The sequence below is a fragment of the Ovis canadensis genome, chromosome 3 (genome assembly GCF_042477335.2).
Source record: "Ovis canadensis isolate MfBH-ARS-UI-01 breed Bighorn chromosome 3, ARS-UI_OviCan_v2, whole genome shotgun sequence".
Classification (NCBI taxonomy): domain Eukaryota; kingdom Metazoa; phylum Chordata; class Mammalia; order Artiodactyla; family Bovidae; genus Ovis; species Ovis canadensis.
In genome coordinates, this window is record NC_091247.1 from 182,134,148 (window position 1) to 182,154,872 (window position 20,725).

The following is a 20,725-nucleotide window of genomic DNA, read 5'->3' on the forward strand; positions in this document are numbered from 1 at the left end:
CTTGGCTTTCAGTTAAAGAAGAGGATGGAGCATGGGTGAGACAGAAATTGCCTCTTTTTTTTTTTTTTAAAGTATCCCAAGTTAGCATCAATATTTCAAGCCAGTCTGGAATTAACCTTATCAGGGGATTAGTCATGTCTGCCACTATCCAGGCCAAATCAGTGGTGCCCTGTGTATATTTTCATGTGCCAAACATACCCAAAGTAGAGAGGTGGCAACGTGCACGTGGTCCCCAGGCAGGAAACAACCTCAGTCAGACACATCAAGACTTTGTGTTCTGAGTATGAATCATGATGGCTGGGAGGATGGAAGCCACTGGTCTCAGCTTTGGGGTATCTAGTTCTTCAGCCCCACCCAAAAGCCTGTAGAATGGGGTAGTTCCTCTGACTCATCTCCTCCCCACACTCTTCAATTCCTGCCTCTTTTTAGTTGACCCCCTCGTATCTCCAGTTAGACCTCACCACCGCTGAGCACCAGAACCTTATGCAACTCAGCCTTCCAGTTTCACTGCCAAGTCTCACACTCTCAGGCTGGATCTTCTCAGGATACCTTATTCTTTTCTGCCCAACACAGCAAGTGTGTGTGTATGTATGTGTGTGTGTGTGTGTGTGTGTGTGTGTGTGTTGCCTGTGAGCTTTGTGAGGACACAGAACACATCTGTTTTGGTTGTCTCACCATACATAATGCCAAACTCAACACCCGGTATATATCACAAAGTTGATAATTATTTGTAGGATGAAAGAATGGACAAATCCATTGGTCCAGCTGCCTGTGGAACATTTCCATCAGGAGTGTTCACAGCCACCTCAAAACTAAGGCCAACATCTTGCCCCTCAAACTGACTGTTCCCCTTTCTCTCCAAGACTGGAATCACCATCAACCTGGTCAAACCAGTCAGAAAACTGGGGCCCACCCCACACTCCTTCCTTTCCTTCCCTCCTTCCTATAGCCAGCTAGTCAGTAGATCTTACTGAGGCAATATCTGTGCCATCTCCCATTCCTCTAATCCAGGGGTCCCGAACCCTGCCCCCTTCCACATTCATGGCCTTTTAGGAACTGGGTTGTACAGCAAGAGGTGAGCGGTGGATAAGCGAACAAAGCTTCCTCTGTATTTACGCAGATGGATATCCTCAGTGCTCACGTTACTGCCTGAGCGCCACCTCTTGTCAGGTGAGCAGCACAGTAGATTCTCACAGGAGCACAAGCCCTACTGTGAACTGTGCATGCGAGGGACCTAGGGTGCACGCTCCTTACAAGAATCATCCTGAAACCATCCCCCACCCTTGGTCTGTGGAAAAATCGTCTTCCATGAAACCAGTCCCTGGTTCCAAAAAGGCTGGGGACTGCTATTCTAACCCTTCCTCCCCAGATTGCTGCCACACTGCACGGCCCAGCCCCTCGTTCCCTTTACTGCGGCCGTTGTTTTCAGTCGCTAAGTCACAGCTGACTCTGCATTTCATTTCAAAATGGTCTCCCTGGGTGTGAAGCTTAATATTCTCTGACCAGCTCCATCCTCATGGCCACCAAACTGAAACTCTAAAATACGAATCTCATCGTGTGACCTACTCCCTGTCCCCAACTCCCCAACCGTTGCCTGGCTCCTGTTGTACTTTCTGTTATGTAGTTTCCATCTTTCCTTCTGGAATCTATTTTCAGAATTCAGAGTGTGGCTGAAGTGACTATTAGTCTAGGGAGACCATCTAAGGGTTGCAAACTTTCTGGAACAAGTTTTAAAGAGAAATGAGCTGTGAGGGAGAGCCCAGTAAAGAGAACATGTTCTATAGTTTGTCAGAGTCATTTATGTTAATATTTCCATTCCTCCTTGGTTGAACTTTCAGGGGACGACACAAAACAGAAAGAACTTACCATTTTTTGAGTTCTGTTCACTTTGGTCTTCGGGAAACTGTATGGATTTGGGAGTCAGATCAACTTTTGGAATCAGATCCCGGCTCTGCTTCTTCCAGTTCTGGGACCTTGAACAAGTCATCTCACCCCTATTGAGACTCTTCTCTTCCACTGTAAAATGAGAATAAGACCAGCCTCTTGGGACTGGTGTAAGCCAAAAATTAGATATTGTAGCTAAGACATCCAGTGCCATGCTTAGTAGAAGGAGAGCGCCCCTTATCCGGCGAGAGTAGCTGATATACATCCTTTTATTTTTTGGCTCTAAAATGCTATTGTCGTTGTCCCTAAAGAAGCCTGTGTATGATTCCTTCTAGACAAAAAGCTGTTTCTTCCCATTCTGAGCTAGACTAGAGCTTGGTATTTACTAGCATCTGAAAACACACAGGGAAGGGCTTCAGAGGAGAGAGGGCTCTGTTTTCAGTAAAACGTTTACAGCCGCTTCATACCAAAACTTACTAACAAGACATTTAAAGTGGGAGGTAGCATCCTAATTTGGAGTTGTTTTTTCTCTTTCTTTCTGTCTCCTTTTCCCCAGAATCAAACAACATTGCTTTCATTATCTATGCTGGCAAAGTCAAGTAAGGTTACGGTGCTTATGTGTTTATCATAGACTCTTCAAGAACAGGAGCTGAATATTGTGTGCTTTTCATCCATGCCCAACAGAAAGCCTGAGACATATTTGTTGACTGAAATAAAGATTGTTTTGTGCCTCAAACCATCTCTGCTTGTCAGAAGAGCCTTTTTTGGCTGGAGTATCTGGAACTAGGTCGCCATATACCATTTTCCTCTTTCATGTGGTCATAGCTTTCGAGTTGCTACATTTGTTTTGAATAGTTTCATTTTTCATTGTGGGGTTTTGAAGAAGTTCAGTGCCAGCAAAAAATTTCTGTAGTTTAAGTTGTTCCAGAACTTTGGCTACTATTTTTTGAGCTTCTGAAATCTCTCACTTTATGTTTTAAAAAAAAACTCAGATAAATGTTGTAAGATTATGATTAAGCTATATGTATTTCCCAAACAATAATGATAAATGTAAACACCTCAGTTCTGAGGGTAGGCGTCACATGTGGCTACTACTGTTTTTTTAATAGAATCATCTTAAATCTATGACAAGATTTTCCTGCCCTACATCATTACTGGGGCTTCCCTAGAGGCTCAGATGGTAAAGAATCTGCCTGCAATGCAGAAGACCTGGGTTCAATCCCTGCGTCGGGAAGAGACGTTTGTTCCTCAGAAGGAAAGCTATGACAAACTTAGACAGCAGAGACTTCACTTTGCCGACAAAAGTCCGTACAGTCAAACCTATGGTTTTTCCAGTAGTCATGTACAGATGCAAAAACTGAACTATAAAGAAGGCTGAGTGCCAAAGAATTGATGCTTTCAATAAAGAATTGATGCTTTCAAAGTGTTATGCTGGAGAAAACTCTAGAGAGTCCCTTGAACTGCAAAGAGATCAAAGTAGTCAATCCTTAAGGAAATCAACCCTGAATGTTCATTGGAAGGACTTATGCTGAAGTTGAAGGTCCAAAGTTTTGGCTACCTGTAGCAAAAAGCTGACTCAGTGGAAAAGACCCTGATGCTGGGAAAGATTGAGGGCAGGAGGAGAAGGGGACAACAGAGGATGAGATGGTTGGATGGCATCACCGACTCAATGGACATGAATTTGAGCAAAACTCCGGGAAATAGTGAAAGACAGAGATGCCAAGTGTGCTGCAGTCCGTGGAGTCACAGTAATTTGGACACAACTTAGCGACTGAACAACAACAACATCATTACTGGAAATACTAGTGATTCCTAGATGTGTTTGGACATGAATGATTTCAGTCATTTGTCACCATAAAATTAAAAAGAGGAGGATAAATAGGAGTGTTTTGCTGCCTGGGTTAGCTGGTAATGCCTGAGAGGAGCAGTGATCAGCTTCACATAGAAGACTAGGCATTAGGTACTTTTATTCTGCCCCAGTCTCTTGAGGAAACCAACCAAAATTTACACCTAGGCAGTGGCAGTTCTCACCCCTCTTGTAACCAAAGCTGTGCAAACAGATGTGGCAGACTGTCTACCAGGGAAATCTCAGCCACAGACATGAGCCTCCAATCACCAACTATTTGAGGAAAATGAATGGGAGAAACAGAACATTCTTAACAAATGGAAAATTTACACTCGAGGAAATAGAGTTAACCAAGCAACAGACATTGGAAGCTAACGATATTCAAATACATCTTCCAAGAAACCTTACCAGAAAATCACCACAACACATCAGTACATGACAAGTAATATCCAAATGTTAACATATTCCAATGGAAATACCCAAGGTTATGCAAAATTTCTGGCCTTCTGATTGTAACTCTTCCCCATTCTTTCCCATCGAGGAATGTATATCAGAACACAAGTGAGGAGAGTATCCTTGATACAAGCAGCACTACTAATAGGAATGTTTAGTTGCAAAAGCTGAACCTGCTTAGCAGAAAGAAAGCCTCTGGGAGGCCCAGTGTAAGCAGAGGGTTAACAAATCCTTCCCCTTCCTGCATAAGAATTTGACCTTGGGTTAATTCTCTAGCTCTATTGCCCTGGAAACATGATAAAATTTGCAATATCAATTGTGTTACTAAGCAACATTGCTTATGGTCAAAATGACCCTAGATTGATACATTAGATCTGGCCTTATAGTACTAGGGTGAAAGTGAAGTCGCTCAGTCGTGTCCAACTCTTTGTGACCCATGGACGGTAGCCCACTAAGCTCCTCCATCCATGGGATTCTCCAGGCAAGAATACTGGAGTGGGCTGCTATTTCCTTCTCCATATAGTACTATAAATACTTGGTAAGTATCCAGAGATTTGGGCTTCCTTGAATTCGCTAATCCCTATAATAGTGATGTCCCTTTCAGGAACCTTGGAAGCTATTTCTGTGGAGTTGTTACAGGAGATGCTTGGATTCATAAATCAGGGCAGTTCTCACCACCACCCAAGTGGATCTTATCTTCCTGCATCTGAGCATCACCTGGGTAGAAGATAGCTCTGAGATGGCTGGGTGAATTGTTATAAGGCCTCCCAGTAAAGGGAACGTTTGATGTTGTCACACAGGACAAGAGTGGCTATGATGGTCCCATGAGTCTAACTGTTTAGTGGAGCTTAAGAAGACTTCTGGTGTGGGACTTCCCTTATGGTCCAGTGGCTAAGACTCTGCATTCCCAATGCAGGAGACCCAGGTTCGATCCCTGGTCAGGGAACTAGATTTCCCATATGTTGCAACTAAGAGTTCACATGCTGCAACTAAGACCTGGCACAGCCAAATTAATAAATATTTTTTTAAAAAAAGAAGACGACTTCTGGTGGGCATTGAAGCTGGAGAAGCAGGCTTTGAGGCCACACAACATGGAACAGTGCCCACGTTGCACCCCAGGACTGCTCACAGCCATAGACGCGGGACCTTCCATCACTGATGCTGGACAATGATCACTCCCAGCAGGACCTCTGTCACCATTACCCTTGAAAGCTTAATGTCTCTGCTACCTCCTTTGCTATGTTCCATTTATGCCACACCACTAGCTTCTAAATCAGTGGAGCCTGGGCCACATCCCTGCACAAAGCAGGAGGGGCAACTGAACCTTACTGAACCGTGAACTTATGATATGGGAAATTCTCCAAACAGTAAGGTCATCAGTGGTTCCAGGCACCCAAAAGCTTGACAGAGGGTCACTACACTCTTCTACTTTACTTTTAAAAAAAATAAATATCACATAAGTGGATCATTTGCACAGTTCAGTACTTTTGATCATGATTAGCCACACAGCTCACAACTGATTGGCTTATACACCACAGGGAATATGCCCCAACATATGGACTCCTTAAGTTGACGCCCTAGGAACCTCGACAGCAAGAAGGAAGAGACAGGAGGACTATTTTTTTCCTGGCATTCTAAGCAGCAGTGCAGGATGCCTTTTCCCAGAAGAAGAATACTACTTTCTCATCTTCCTAAGGGCCGTGATCACATCTGGCCCAAAGGTCCTCTAAAATGTCCTCCAGTGCTAGTGGGTCCTGGAGAAATTCAGAGCCAATGGATGAATAGGGACAACCCAGTGGGAGAACCATGTATTTAGACCTGTTTTCTGCAGGGCTATTTGTGGGCTTGCTTGCAATTCCAACCACTGGATAAATGGTTCTAATGAAAAACATGCATGTTGAATTCTAAATAATTACCTTAAGAAACAAAGTTTTAAAACATGATCTATGTGTGACATGTGTGTCGCCGCAATTTACTTCATCTGACCAGGGTAAAAGCAACTCTAATCCCAATATTTTTCAAACTGCAGGTTACAGCCCATTAATGGGCCATTAAATCAGTGCACTGCAGAGACTGGCAAACGATACCCCGCAGGCCAAGCTTGGCCCACTGCCTGTTTTTATAAAGTTTTATTGGAACACAGCCAAACTCACTTGTTTACATATTATTTATAGCCTCTTTGGCACTTGTGGTTAGTTGTGACAGAGACCAAATGACCTACCAGGCTGAAAATACTATTTAGCCCTTTCTTGAAAAAGTTGCTAGTTTCTGATGCTGTGGTTGTAACTTGGGTTTTTTTTAAATTAAGTAAAATTTATTTAAAAAATAGAGTTGCTTGCCTGGAGGAAGGAAACTATATGTCTTGAAACTCTTTTTTTTGTTGTTACATTAACTTAACTGGAGTTGATAATCTTGCCAAAGTCGTGCAGCTAACACTGCAGAACTAGTCTTTGAACTCTTGGCACCAGGCCCCACTCTGTGTTTGTCTTTGCTAGTCTATTTTGCTGTCCATGGATTATGGTTTGAAAGAAATATTTGAAAGCCTCATCCCTAATCTCTAGAATCTTTTTATAATCTTTATAAATGTTTACAGGATATAAAATGAATATACTTATTAAATAAAATATAAATATACAAAAAATTTGAAGGAGAAACTTTGAGTCACCCATAGTCTGTGCATCCAGAAATAAGCACTAAGACCTTATAGGGAATTTCCTTCCAATCTTAGTTTTCTGTGTATATGCAAAGGTTTTTTGGTTGTTTCACAAAATAAGGACCCAATGGTAAACGCAGTTTTGTTGATCCATGTCATTGAATAGACTTCAAAAGCATGATTTATCACTGGATATGGAATTTAGTCAAGAGAGCTGAGCACAGGCATGCTGAACACGCTTCATGTTGAAGATGATAACCTGAGGCCCAGAGGGATGAGGGTGCTTGTCTGGAGCCATAAGCATATTTTCAGTGGATTTGCAAAGGCAGTGCCTCAGTGCCTTTGCACATGCTTTGCCCTCTTCTTGGACCACTGTCCCCTCTGCTCCATCATCTCACTTCATCCTTCAAGATTCATTTTAAGCATCACTTCCTCCAAAAACCCTTCCCTATTGTCTGAGGATGCACTGAGTGTCCAGGGCATAGCTCAGTGGATAGCATTTAGTAAGGGCTCAATAAGTGTTTGCAGAACTGAATAGAGCTGGGTCTGAAATCTACATGTTCTGGCTCTCAGCCCAGAGAGCCGTGTGGCCATTGCCAGCTGGCCGCCCTCGGATTGGCACTGGCTCTACTGCTCACGTGCTCCAGGCTTATTTCCCTAGCTATCCCCAAAAGTAATCACTGACACATAACAGGTGATCCACAAATGACCAGGGGTTAGCATTTACCTCCTTAATCCAGAGTGCTGTCTTCTTAGATATTATAAGAGATTTTGACCAGCACTTAGTGTGTGGCAGATCCTGCTCTACATACTTTATGTTATTAACTAATTCAGTCCTTGGAATACCCGTTGAGGCAGGAGCTAGCCTCACCTCTCCCCAACTCACAGATGAGGAAACTGAGGTGCAGTGAGGTTAAATTAGATACACTTGGGCAAGTCTATATGCGTGCGTGCTAAGTCACCTCAGTCATGTCTGACTCTTTACAACCCTATGGACTGTAGCCCTCCAGGCTCCTCTGTTCGTGGGATTCTCTAGGCAAGAATACTGAAGTGAGTTGCCATGCCCTTCTCCAGAGGATCTTGCCGACCCAAGGACTGAACCCACATCTCATGTTTCCTGCATTGGCAGGCGGGTTCTTTACCACCAGCGTACCACCAGTGCCACCTGGGAAGCCCTGGGCAGGTCTGAGAGTATCAGAAACATCAAATGAATGCTGTGTGGCTAGAGGGAAGGAAACCCTCTCTCTCTCTCTCTCTCTCTCTCTCTCTCTCTCTCTCTCTCTCTCTCTCTCTCTCTGTTAAGGGAATGGAATGCATACCACGGGGTTGGGGAAAGGAAGGCGAAAGAACAGAAAACAAGACCTTGTTCTGAAGAGTTGTTGGGTGGAACAACAAATTAGACAGTAAAGAAGGTTGAGAGAACCACCAGGCTATCAATACTTTCTCCTATAGGAAATTAGGAGATAGAAGGAATTCTGAGAAGGAAGGTGAGAGACCAGAACTCCATCTGATACTTCGTAAGCCCTCCCTGGATGGAGGCATAAGGGTGCCTAAAGAAAGGTGATGAATATCTGATAAGCACTATTATTGTGCCATGTATTACGTGAGCTATTTTACTTACAGAGTTTAACTGAATCCCTACACTCCACCTTGTGAGGTAAAAATGCCTTCATCTATGGGTGAAACAATTAAGTCTAGTCACTGCTAGTAGGAAAATGCCATTTGGAAGCTCCTTAGGTAATGCTAAGGACCTTCATAGCACATTAATTATACCTCTGGGCATTTTTCATTCTGGAGCCATAATGCCTGAGTTTATATCTAAGTTCTAACACTTCCTATCTCTGTGACCTTTAACTTAACCACTTAACCACTCTGAGCCTCAGTTTTCTTATCTGTACAGCGGGAGCTGTCATAGAATCTGGTATGAAGCTACTATGTGCCAATACACAGAAAGCACTTAAAATCCAGCATGCATTAGGCTCTATAGACAACGGACATTATTAGTCTCACTGTCACAGAGCTTCTAACCTAGAGGTGTACTGTAGGAGGGCTCCTCAAATTTTAGAGTGCATTTGAATCCCCTGGGATCTCATTAAAGTGCAGATTCTATTCATTATGGCTGGGGTAGGGCCTGAAGTGCTTCTTTTTAGAAAAATGTTGGCTCCACTGGGTCCTCACTGCCGCACTGGGCTCTTCGTTGTGGAGCTCAGGCTTTCTCTAGTCTCGGCGGGGGCTTAGTTGCCCTGTGGCCCGTGTTATCTTAGTTGTTCCATCAGGAGTCGAACCTATGTCCCCTGCATTGGAAGGCAGATTCTTAAGCACTGGACCACCAGGGAAGTTCCCGAAGGGCTTCATTTCTAGCAAGCTGCCGGGGAGTGCCAATGCTCCACAGAGCATCGTGTGAATAACAATATTGTAGATTTGTGTGTTTGTCATTCATTCCCCCAACCTCCTCCTACCCCCATTTCAAGTTTCATAAACTCCAGTACTTTGGCCACTTGATGCGAAGAGCTGACTCATTGGAAAAGACCCTGATGCTGGGAGAGATTGAGGGCAAGAGAGGATGAGATGGTTAGATAGCCTCACCGACTCAATGAACATGAGTTTGGGCAAACTCTGGGAAATAGTGAAAGACAGGGAAGCCTGATGTGCTGCAGTCCATGGGGTCACAAAGAATTAGACACCACCTTGCAACTGAACAACAATGAAGGCAAGAGATGAACATTTTTTGCTTCCTTGGTGGCTCAGTGGTAAAGAATCCGTGTGCCAATGTAGGAGATGCAACTTCGATCCCTGGGTCAGGAAGAACCCCTGAAGAGGGAAATGACAACCTACTCCAGCATTCTTGTCTGGAGAATCCCATGGACAGAGGGACCTCACAGGGTATGGGCCATGAGGTTACAAAAGAGTCGGACACAACTTAGCAACTAAACCACAATGACAAATTCCCCTTAATTCATTCCCCTTAATTCATGCTGGATCCTTCTGCAATTTGCCAAAATGAATGGATTCCAGAGGTCAGATGTGACCAGCCTACAGAACTCTCAGGCTTTGGAGCAGTGACCAAGGGAAAGCACTGAGCATCCAACTATAATGCTGCTGCTGCTGCTGCTGCTAAGTCGCTTCAGTCGTGTCCGACTCTGTGCGACCCCATAGATGGCAGCTCACCAGGCTCCCCCGTCCCTGGGATTCTCCAGGCAAGAACACTGGAGTGGGTTGCCATTTCCTTCTCCACCAAATATAATGATCATCATCCAATTAACAAGGTGGCCAGCAGAGGCTCAGAAATAGCAAATTAGCCACAAGCGTGCAGGAGAAGGGTGAGGCAGGATCTGACAGGTGTCCTCCCCAGGGAGAGGCAGCAGGGCAGATCCTAAACCACATCAGCTTCAGGGCTGTTAAATGCCTCCAGCCCTCAGGGCTAGTCCAACAGCTTATACTGTTACCCTGGAGTTTTTTCCCAGCCTATGGGGGAGTGACTGCTCCTGACCACAGGTAACAAGCTGGGTGGTTCAAGTTTAAAAACAGTCCCCTCTCCCAACCTGGGGAGTTAGTCTGATCAAACGTGTGCATGTCACTTGTTCATTTCAGTATCCAAGTCTTTTCTGAATCCCAGTTAACCATCTGGTCTGGTCTGACACCAGCTTCTTATTTTATGGGACAAGGAAGGAAAACCTTACCTTCATGACAAAGATAAAGAAACTAGCATTGCTGTGTCCAGTATGGTAACCAGTAGCCATGTGAAACTGTTTAAATGAACTTCATTTGACTAAAATTACAGCTTTGGTTCCTTAGGACCACTTCAGTTCAGTTCAGTCACTCAGTCGTGTCCAACTCTTTGTGACCCCATGAATCACAGCATGCCAGGCCTCCCTGTCCATCACCAACTCCTGGAGTTCACTCAAACTCATGTCCATCGAGTCGGTGATAACATCCAGCCATCTCATCCTCTGTCGTCCGCTTCTCCTCCTGCCCCCAATCCCTCCCAGCATCAGAGTCTTTTCCAGTGAGTCAACTCTTGGCATGAAGTGGCCAAAGTATTGGAGTTTCAGCTTTAGCATCAGTCCTTCCAATGAACACCCAGGACTGATCTCCTTTAGGATGGACTGGTTGGATCTTGCAGTCCAAGGGACTCTCAAGAGTCTTCTCCAACACCACAGTTCAAAAGCATCAATTCTTTGGCACTCAGCTTTCTTCACAGTCCAACTCTCACATCCATACATGACCACTGGAAAAACCATAGCCTTGACTAGATGGACCTTTGTTGGCAAAGTAATGTCTTTGCTTTTGAATATGCTGTCTAGATTGGTCATAACTTTCCTTCCAAGGAGTAAGCGTCTTTCAATTTCATGGCTGCAGTCACCATCTGCAGTGATTTTGGAGCCCCCCAAAAATAAAGTCAGCTACTGTGTCCCGTGTTTCCCCATGTATTTCCCATGAAGTGATGGGACCAGATGCCATGATGTTCGTTTTCTGAACATTGAGCTTTAAGCCAACTTTTTCACTCTCCTCTTTCACTTTCATCAAGAGGCTTTTTAGTTCCTCTTCACTTTCTGCCATAAGGGTGGTGTCATCTGCATATCTGAGGTTATTGATATTTCTCCTGGCAATCTTAATTCTAGCTTGTGCTTCTTCCAACCCAGCATTTCTCATGATGTCCTCTGCATATAAGTTACATAGGCAGGGTGACAATATACAGCCTTGACGTACTCCTTTTCCTATTTGGAAGCAGTCTGTTGTTCCATGTCCAGTTCTAAGTGAATTAACTCACTTATCCCTCATGAGAACCCCAGGAGGGAGGTATTGTTATTGTCATCCCCTGTTTATAGATGTGGGAAGTGAGACAGAAAGGATCAGCAACTTGTCCAAGTTCACAGGGCTCAGAAGTGGCCCCGTGCTGGGGGAAGGGGGGAGGCGAGGAGTCTAGAGACCTCTAGGCTCTACCCTGAGCAGCTCATTTATCATCAAAGATAGAAAGTGCCCAGGGTGAGAAGGGAGATGCAGATAAACTGCTGGGGGGCTCAGGGAAGGTGGTTTTGAGTCAGACTTTGAAAGACAGATGAGATCAGGCATTCTAGGTGGGAGGAGCTGCTGGCAAAGGCTCCAAGAAAGGAAATCACAAGATTCATGGGTGGTGGGGGCGGGGAAGCACATGCCATAGACCAGAGGCCAGGCTGACCTTCAGCTGGTTGGCAGAAGGGCAGATGTTCAGCCAGTTGTGAAAATGCTGAAATATTTCTGTAGGGGTTGATAAAAAGCTGCTGCCCCACCTGTCCTCTTCCCACCCTGCCTGTGTCCTGCCATCAAGCTGCTGCAGCAGGGTGTCTGGCCCATAGAAGGTCCTGTCTGCATCAAGACCGTAGGAGTTAGGTGGTGCCTGAGCCTCCCCCATAGTCAAGGATTTAGAAAATCCACACTGAGTTGAAAGTCTATGGAAGAAAAATACATCCTATAGGTGTTGATGGGCCTCTGTTCCTTCAGTGGTGGACTTAGGGTGAAGGTTTGGACAAGGGAAGTGCCTGAGCAAGGTACAAGTGCTTGCTCATCTTTCAAGACTCAACTGCATCCTCACCTCTGCTGTGAAACCTTTGTGCCCATGAAGGCCTCTGTGAATGATAACAACTCTTGAGTGCCAGTGTGAGCCAAGCCCTGTGATGAGCTTTTCCAGGTTATCCCTCTTAAATGTTCCAGTCTCCCTCTGAGATACTGTGTGTGCATGCTAAATTGCTACAGTCATGTCATACTCTTTGCTACCCCATGGACTGTAGCCTGCCAGGCTCCTCTGTCCTTGGGATTCTCCAGGCAAGAAAACTGAATTCAGTTGCCATGCCCTCCTCCGGGGGATCTTCACGACCCAATGATCGAACCGACGTCTCCTGTGGCTCCTGCATTGCAGGCAGCTTCTTTACCGCTGAGCCGCCAGAGAAGCCTCTGAGATACTGTAACTCTGCCTACATACAGATGGGAAGGCGTGGAGAAATCTAAGGACTGGCCCAAGGTCACACAGCTAAGCTAGTAAGTGCCTGGCTGGAGGCTGAGCCTTGCACTGTGATTCCAAAGGCTGTGTCCTCTTGACCTGCTCCCGTGTGGCCCCAGTCACCGCTCTGGCCTCATTTGCTTCCAAATGTCTGTCTTCGCTGCCAGACTTTGAGCTCCTCGCCAGCAGGGACTGGGCTTTGATCATCTCTTGCTCTCTCTGGCAGCCAGCCAAGCCTGGCACAGAGTAGAGGGGGATATGAAGATGATCTGAGTGCATGGCAGCAGGAGGATGGAGCAGGGGATGATGGAAGGACCAGTTAGAATGTTCCTGCAAAAGTCCCAAAAGGATGGCTTGGTGGAGTGGCAGAGTCCCCCAGTGAGAGGGGTCACCAGTGGCCTCCTCCCTCTGCTGAATGGTCCAGAGGGAAGCTATATTAGCTTCCTTGGATTTTTGGTTCTTTCTCATTTGCCCAGAACCCTCAGTCCTTTGCCTTCCCTGTTTCCAGGGCCTCAGGAACCATACATGAATGTTCTGAGCAAGCAGGAAAACTTTTTTTTTTTAAAGAACAGCAGCACAGATGAGCCTTTGAAACTGCCTGGTGTGAACTGTGGGCTGCCCCATGGTGGCAAAGGCAGTAGGAGCCAGAGTGCCTGGTACCAGAAAGTCCTGGAAAGAGAGAACGGAGGAGGGCATTCTCTGAGCTCAGCCTGCTTTCAATCCATCTGCTCCTGTGCCGAGTTTTCACTCCTTTTTTATCCTTTCAGAAATAGTGATATTGACAGCTGCCAGCACAGAGCTGGGTTTCACTTGTTACAGGAAAGAGTCCAGGCAGTAAATCTGGTCATTTGCCCTGAGCAACAGAGCATCTGGGTTGCCTTTTCATTCCTCGAAGTCTGCCTTCCCAAACAAAGCCTGTACATGTCTCCATGTACCCCAGTCTACAGTTTTGCTAGGTTTATTGATTTAATCACATTCTCCCCTCCAACCATTCTGCTGTCCTCATGGACTGCATATGTTTACAACTGCAATACAGGTGCTATAAACACAGATTTTTATACAGATCTGTCTTTTTACTGAAAAGTTGTATATGCTCATTTTTTTTTAACTTTGGAAAATACATAAAAATATAAGAAAGAAAATTAAAGTTATCCACAATTCTACTACCCAGAGGTAACCGAAATGATTGTTTCACGTTTTTCCTTTTTTTAATACAAATTAAAATAACTGTACTGTGTATATATAATTTTATATCTTTTTTATTTCACTTACTGGTATGCCATAAGCATTATCCTAGCACTACTACAGAGCATTCATAAACATCATTTTTAATGACTACAAAATATTCCATCTTGTGAAGGCACCATAATTTGCCTAACGGTTCCCAGGTTGCTGGGCGTTTGACTTGTTTCCAATCTGTGAATTGCTGTTCTTTTAAAACTGCCCACAGTGGTGTGATTAAAACACCAACATAGAGGGAATGGATATAAAAAGGGTAGTCTGTCTGGAGCAACTGAGGGGTTAATTCACGTGCCCCTGATGGCCCATGTGAGGGAGAAATTGCAGGAGGAGGAGAGCCCTGAGAGGCGGGCTTCCCCAGCCCTGTCTCCCGCTGCTTTCTCCAGGAAGAAATGCCATGTGGGAAATATCAGGAGGGGCACCACCCTGTCTATACACAGTCATTATCAAAATCTCCTGGAGCGAGTGCTTCTTGGTTTCCGGGGATCGTCCACACTTGCAACCTCCCTGGATTCCAAAAGTGGAAAGACCAGCCAGAGTTGCTCTTCACAGCTTATGAGACTGGAAGAAAAGTCCAGGAAAAGCATGAGATTTGCCCAAAGCCATACAGTGAGTGGTCACATAAAACCAGAGGGCGGGGAATTCCCTAGTGGTCCAGGGGCTATGACTCTGCACTCCAGTGCAGGGGGCCTGGGTTTGCTCTCTGGTCAGGGAACTAGATGCCACAGGCTGCCAAACTACAAAAAGAAGTATCCCACATGCCTCGTCATGTCCGACTCTTTGAGATCCCATGGACTATAGCGCACCATGTTCCTCTGTCCATGGGGATTTTCCAGACAAAAATTCTGGAGTGGGTTGCCATGCCCTCCTCCAGGGGATCTTCCCGACCCAGGGATCGAACCCAGGTCTCCCACATTGCAGGGGATTTCTTTTACCGTCTGAGCCACAAGGGAAGCCCAACTAAGACCCAGTGCAGCTAAATTAATTAATTAAACTTTTTTTAAAAAGAAATAAAAAGAAACCAGGGGGCTGCTGTAGGGATCCCTGGAATTCCCCACCCTCCTTCCCATGTAGTTTCTAGAACAGAGAAGAGAATTCCAGCATCATCATCAAGCAAGTTTTGAGCTTGTACTGCGTACAGAGTTCACTGCATGTGTACTTGGCCGTGTCTGTAGAGAATGGAGTTTCCACTATTCCAGGAATTGTTTGTTTGTTGGCTGTGTTTGTTTATAACCCTGGATTTAAAGTCTTCGCTCTGTTTTCACCCTGTAGATAAGAAACATTCCCAGGGAAGACTTCCTCAGTTCTTGCAAATTGGGGTGAGAAATTCGGTCAAGATTCAGCAGGTCAGGTTCAGGCCTGCCCAGGAATTTGGGCAGGACATGCTGGCAAAAGAAGGTTCCTATTTTCCCAGGCTTTGTTCTCACTGAAGAGTTCAAACTCCAAGGCTGGAGCTGGTCCTTTGGCAGTCCTTTGTCACGCTGCTCTCTATGAATTCGTTACATAGAACTCCACCCCTCATATGGCCATTCTCCAGCCCCTTATGGCAGCATGGTGTGGAAAGAATATTGTTATGAAGGAAAAAGGGAACCAGTACATAGTCAAAATCAAGGACCAACCTATTGAAAACACTAACACTGACTGCGGATTCTACTGCCTCCAAAAGCCCATCCCTGGAGGCACTGCCCCTTCCAGAGCCCAGAGCACTTTACAGGAACATCCCGCAAGGCGCTTCTCATTGTCAGCCGTGCATCATGGTTATCTGCCCTTCCTTCTTTGATGGCCACTTTCTGCTCCAGCCCCCCAGTTGAAAGTCATGCTCTAACAAGTTTACAAGGATAATTAAGGACAAACAGACATCACCATTAGGGGTGCCCTGGGAAACTGGGGTTATGTGGCCACACTAACCTCCCTTGCTAGATTGAACACTAGGATTCAGGTTTTAAATCCTTGTGTCTTCCACAAAACTCAGCATGGTCCCTCACTCTAAGGAGAGAGTCAGTAAATAAGAAACAAGTTTTAAGTGATTGGCCTGCTGCATGAATAGTCACGCCTATTATCATCTCTCAGGTTCATCCACCCCAGTACCTCCCATCCACTTATCCCTTCAGCTACTCCGGTCCACACAGAGTCCCCCCAGGCTGGCTCGGCAGTTCCTCATTGACTTCCTCTGCCTGGATTCCTCTTCCGAGTCCTGCTCTCTCCCACTTGCAGGCTCAGGACGGCATTTTGCAACATACTCCTACCGTCTTCAGCTCCAGCTGATTCTGATTCATTCTGCCATAAGACTTTGTACCTTCCTTTAGCAAAAGGTTTTTCAGATAAGCCTCTTTTCTCCTGTTTTTCACATTAGATCGTGAGTTCGTTGAAGACTAAGGTCTTTTCAATATCACCAAGTATAGAAGCTGATGCATAATAGGGGCTCATTTTATTCATTCATCTATTTGACATATATTTATAGCACGTCTATTCTATGCCAGGCAGAATATCTGTCTTCATGGAGCTTACATCTACTAGGGGGTGCAGAGGAAGAACAAATGCATAAATAGTAAAGTATCAGGCAGATAAGTGACATAAAGAGAAATAAAACTGGCACCTGAACCAAGTACAGTGATGAGAGGTACGATGTTATCCAGGATGGTCAGGGAAGTTTCCTCCAAGGAAATAGAATTTGAGCAGAGAAATAAAGGAATCAAGACAGGAAACTAGGTGGCTATGTGAGCAAAGATCTTGCCAGGCAAAGAGAACAGCGAGTGCCAAGGCCCTGGAACAGGAACATTCCTGGAACATGCAAGGGACAGCAAGGAGTTCAGCAAGGCTGGAACAGAATGAGTGAGCATGGTAGGAAATGAAGTCCCAGGTGGACAGTGTTAGATCTTGTAGAAGTTTCTGAGTATGTAGAGGAGTTTGATTTCTAGTCCATGTACAATGAGAAACTCAGTAAATATTTGTTAATCTGAATTATTTGAGTTGAATTGAACTGAACTGAACAGAACTGTGTCTTTTCTCGGGATACACTGTTTGAAACATGCAAAATCCCTAACAAGCAGGCCCTTATTATCTACAAATGGAAAAGCACCAGAAATAGTCCCAGTTAGCAATTTTAAAACCTGTTCTGGAACTGGCACAGCCTTGTAGATTATTCCAGAGGACTTGTTGCTGGCGACAATTTGCCAGCCTCCCCTACATTCCCTAGTTTTATTGTGGTGGTAAATCAGGTACAGGGAATATCTCAACACAAGAGAAATGTGGTCCCAATGCCTCCCCATCATTTATGTTTCATGTCTGACTTTCCCAGAGTCTAAAGTCTTTGAGGGTCACTGGGATTTATTTGGGACACTTGGCCAAGTTCCTGAACCTAACTTTTTACAGAGTTTTTACCCAAGCCTGGTTCTCATTGAATTTTAATTATGTACATTCCTACTCTTAACACAACTGAAAATAAACAACCTGTGACTATTTTTATCATTTTATTTAGTCCTTATAAAAACCATTCCAGTGACCCATCACCCATAGTAAAGTGAGAAAGCCACCAGAATTAAGCTAAGCAAATTCACAGGATTTAATCATACATTCAGTGATTCATTTAACAAACATTTATTGATTCATCCAACCGTCATTCTTTCATTCACTCGAAGAATGTTGGTTGAGGACCTATGAAGTTCCAGGCACCACAGAAGTGCTTGGGATAAAGCAGAGCACAGGATAAATCCCTGCTCTCATGAAGCTGACAGTCTAGTGGAAGACACAGAATAAACCAGGACACTAATATCAAATGTCATCCTGAGTGGCGACGCTATGATGTGCGAGTTTGGGGGATACAAAGCTGAATAGTTCATGCCCCTACAGTTAGCTGGGATGGTAGTAAAGACGTAAATTGTAATAATAATATGATATATATGGTATTATGGGATTACATACACAATGCTTATCAAGGCAGAGGGAAACAAAGGACTAACTATATTATGAGTATGGGGTGGGGTGGGGGACTCTTGGGGAATACTTCCCAGAGGAAGTGATTTGATCGATGTCTCAAAGGATGCATAGAACTTAACTGGATGGAGAGGATAGAGAGAGGGAACAACAGCAAGAGCAAGGCAGGGGGGTGTGAGCCCACAGATGTTTTCCAGAAATAGCTGGTTGTTTCGTGTGGCTGGAGCACAGTGGTGCTGGACCAGCATGAAGGGAATAGAGAGTGAAGACATGGGTTGAAACCAGTTAACAAATGGGCAGGCTGAGGAATTTATACGTTTATCAGATGACCACATTTATGTCTTAGCACCTTCATCGTGACAGCAATATGAAAAGATAGAAGAGAAAAACTAGAAAATAATGCAATGGTCCAATCCTAGAAAGAGTCTTATATCAGTGGGCAACCAGTTAAATGTGGAATGTTGGACCCTTAGGATGAAGAGGGATTCCAAATAGCCATCTAGACCAGCTGCCTATTCAATGTTTCAACTTCCTTCCTAAGGTCCTACCCAAGGGACTGCCCTGCCAAGGCAGCAGCCCTCGAGGCTTCCTTTCCATCCTAGCTCCAGACAGCCAAGACTCCTCTGAGGTCTTACTTAAGTGGAGACAAGATCTGCTCCCTGGAGCTTCCACGACTACTTCTTCATTTGCTCCCTGGGATTTCCAGAACACGCCAGTCCAATTTCTAATTCAGACATACCATTTTACTGTTCAAAACAATTGTCATTTACTGAAATTTATTTTCTGTGTGCCGGGCAAGCTTGGAGGGCATGTATTTCCCTACTTCCTCATTTCCCAATTAGATCCTGAGGCTCTTGGCCATGTGACTTGCTTCGATTTGGTCACTGACTCAGTTAATTGGCAGCACCAGGACCAAAACTCACGGACAGTCTGACACCAGACCCTGAACTCATAGAAACAGTAATCAGTTTAACTTGACAAACACTTTTTAGCACTTACTCCTTTAAAACCCCTGCCTTGGGTATCACAGAAGGGGAAAACTGAAGATAAATAAGCATGGATAATGAAAGCCAGCGCTCCACACTCTAGTGATTTGAACGGTGGAGTCAATACCCTAACATTGTGATGATGTGTACTTGACTTTGGCCTGCTGTCTGACTTTTCCAGAAGAAAAGTGATTCATATTTGGCCCATGTCATGGGCCTGCTTCCTGCAGGTAGCGCTGAGGCCAGCCCAGTGCAGGAGTCATGTCTGGAAAAGAAGATCTCTAGGAGGATGCAGCAGAGAGATAGATGTACCTAGAAAGGTGGACTGCTCCAGTAATAAGGAAAGAGGAATACAGCAAGACTGAGAGGCTGGAAAGCTGGAAGCGGAAGGAGAACAGGAGTGAGGAACTGATAGGAAAATCCACGAGAACCCAGCCTATGTGCTGAGCAAGTGTGTAGGAGCTCCCTCTTTTGGCAGTGTGTTGTATTGCTACAGTTGTGGCTGAAAGATAAGATGCTGCTGCTGCTGCTGTCGCTTCAGTCGTGTGCGACCCCATAGACGGCAGTCCACCAGGCTCCCCCGTCCCTGGGATTCCCCAGGCAAGAACACTGGAGTGGGTTGCCATTTTGTTCTCCAATTCATGAAAGGGAAAAGGGAAAGTGAAGTCGCTCAGTCGTGTCTGACTCTTCGTGACCCCATGGACTGCAGCCCACCAGGCTCCTCCATCCATGGGATTTTCCAGGCACGAGTACTGGAGTGGGGTGCCATTGCCTTCTCCGGCTGACAAGATGAGGTTTTGGTTATCAGAGCTACCTTCCTTGTTGTTGTTGTTGTTCAGCCACTCGGTCATGTCCACCTCTTTGCCACCGCATGGACTGCAGCACGCCAGGCTTCCCTGTCCTTCAGTGTCTCCTGGAGTTTGCTCAAGTTCATGTCCTTCGAGTCAATGATGTCATCCAACCATCTTATCCTCTGTCACCCCCTTCTCCTCCTGCCCTCAATCTTTCCCAACATTAGGGTCTTTTCCAATGAGTTGCCTCTTTGCATCAGGTGGCCAAAGTATGAGAGCTTCAGCTTCAGCATTAGTCCTTCCAATGAATATTCAGGGTTGATTTCCTTTAGGATTGGTTGTTTTGATCTTGCAGTCCAAGGGACTCTCAAGAGCCACAGTTCAAAATATCAGTTCTTTGGCACTCTGCCTTCTTTATGGTCCAACTCTCAGATCCTTACATGACTACTGGAAAAAACTGTTTATCTTAATCTGATGTTTAAGTTGATAGCAACTTAGACCAAGTGTGTTAGGTGCCTGGTGTACATGAAGATGCCTAAATGTAAATCTTTAATTGTACTTCCATACCTGTTACCTCATCTTCTCAGTGGCCTTGTGAAGAAGGGCCAGTGAACATTATCCTCGTCTTTAGGTGAGAGAGGAATCTAAGGGTTTCAAGACACCTTTGCTTTATCTACTCACCTCACACTCAGCTTCCATTCAGAATCAATGCCCGCACCCCATCTGACCACACACACACCCCACCCCCACCCTGCTTGCTAGTCCATTCCTCCATCTCAGAGAAGTACTGCTCCTGATCTGGCCCAGTCCCCCTCCCTGACCTAGGCTCATCCCTGGACGGGATCTCGTTACATTCCCTCCCCTGAGACTGGCCCCAAAGCTTGACCCCTTTAGGAGAGGCAGCAGGAAGGCTCCTGAGAGGATTGGACAGGTCGTGGCAGGTGGGTAAGGGACACACCCAGA

At 45.3% G+C, this 20,725-nt stretch overlaps 1 protein-coding gene and 1 non-coding gene across 2 annotated transcripts in view; both read left to right on the top strand.

Moving 5' to 3' along the window:
- Positions 1-20,725, top strand: part of ABTB3 (ankyrin repeat and BTB domain containing 3) — a 323,604-nt gene that overhangs the window by 209,521 nt on the left and 93,358 nt on the right. The window lies entirely within an intron of this gene.
- Positions 5,057-5,129, top strand: TRNAG-CCC (transfer RNA glycine (anticodon CCC)). The gene has a single exon. It is a non-coding gene; the product is annotated as a tRNA-Gly (tRNA).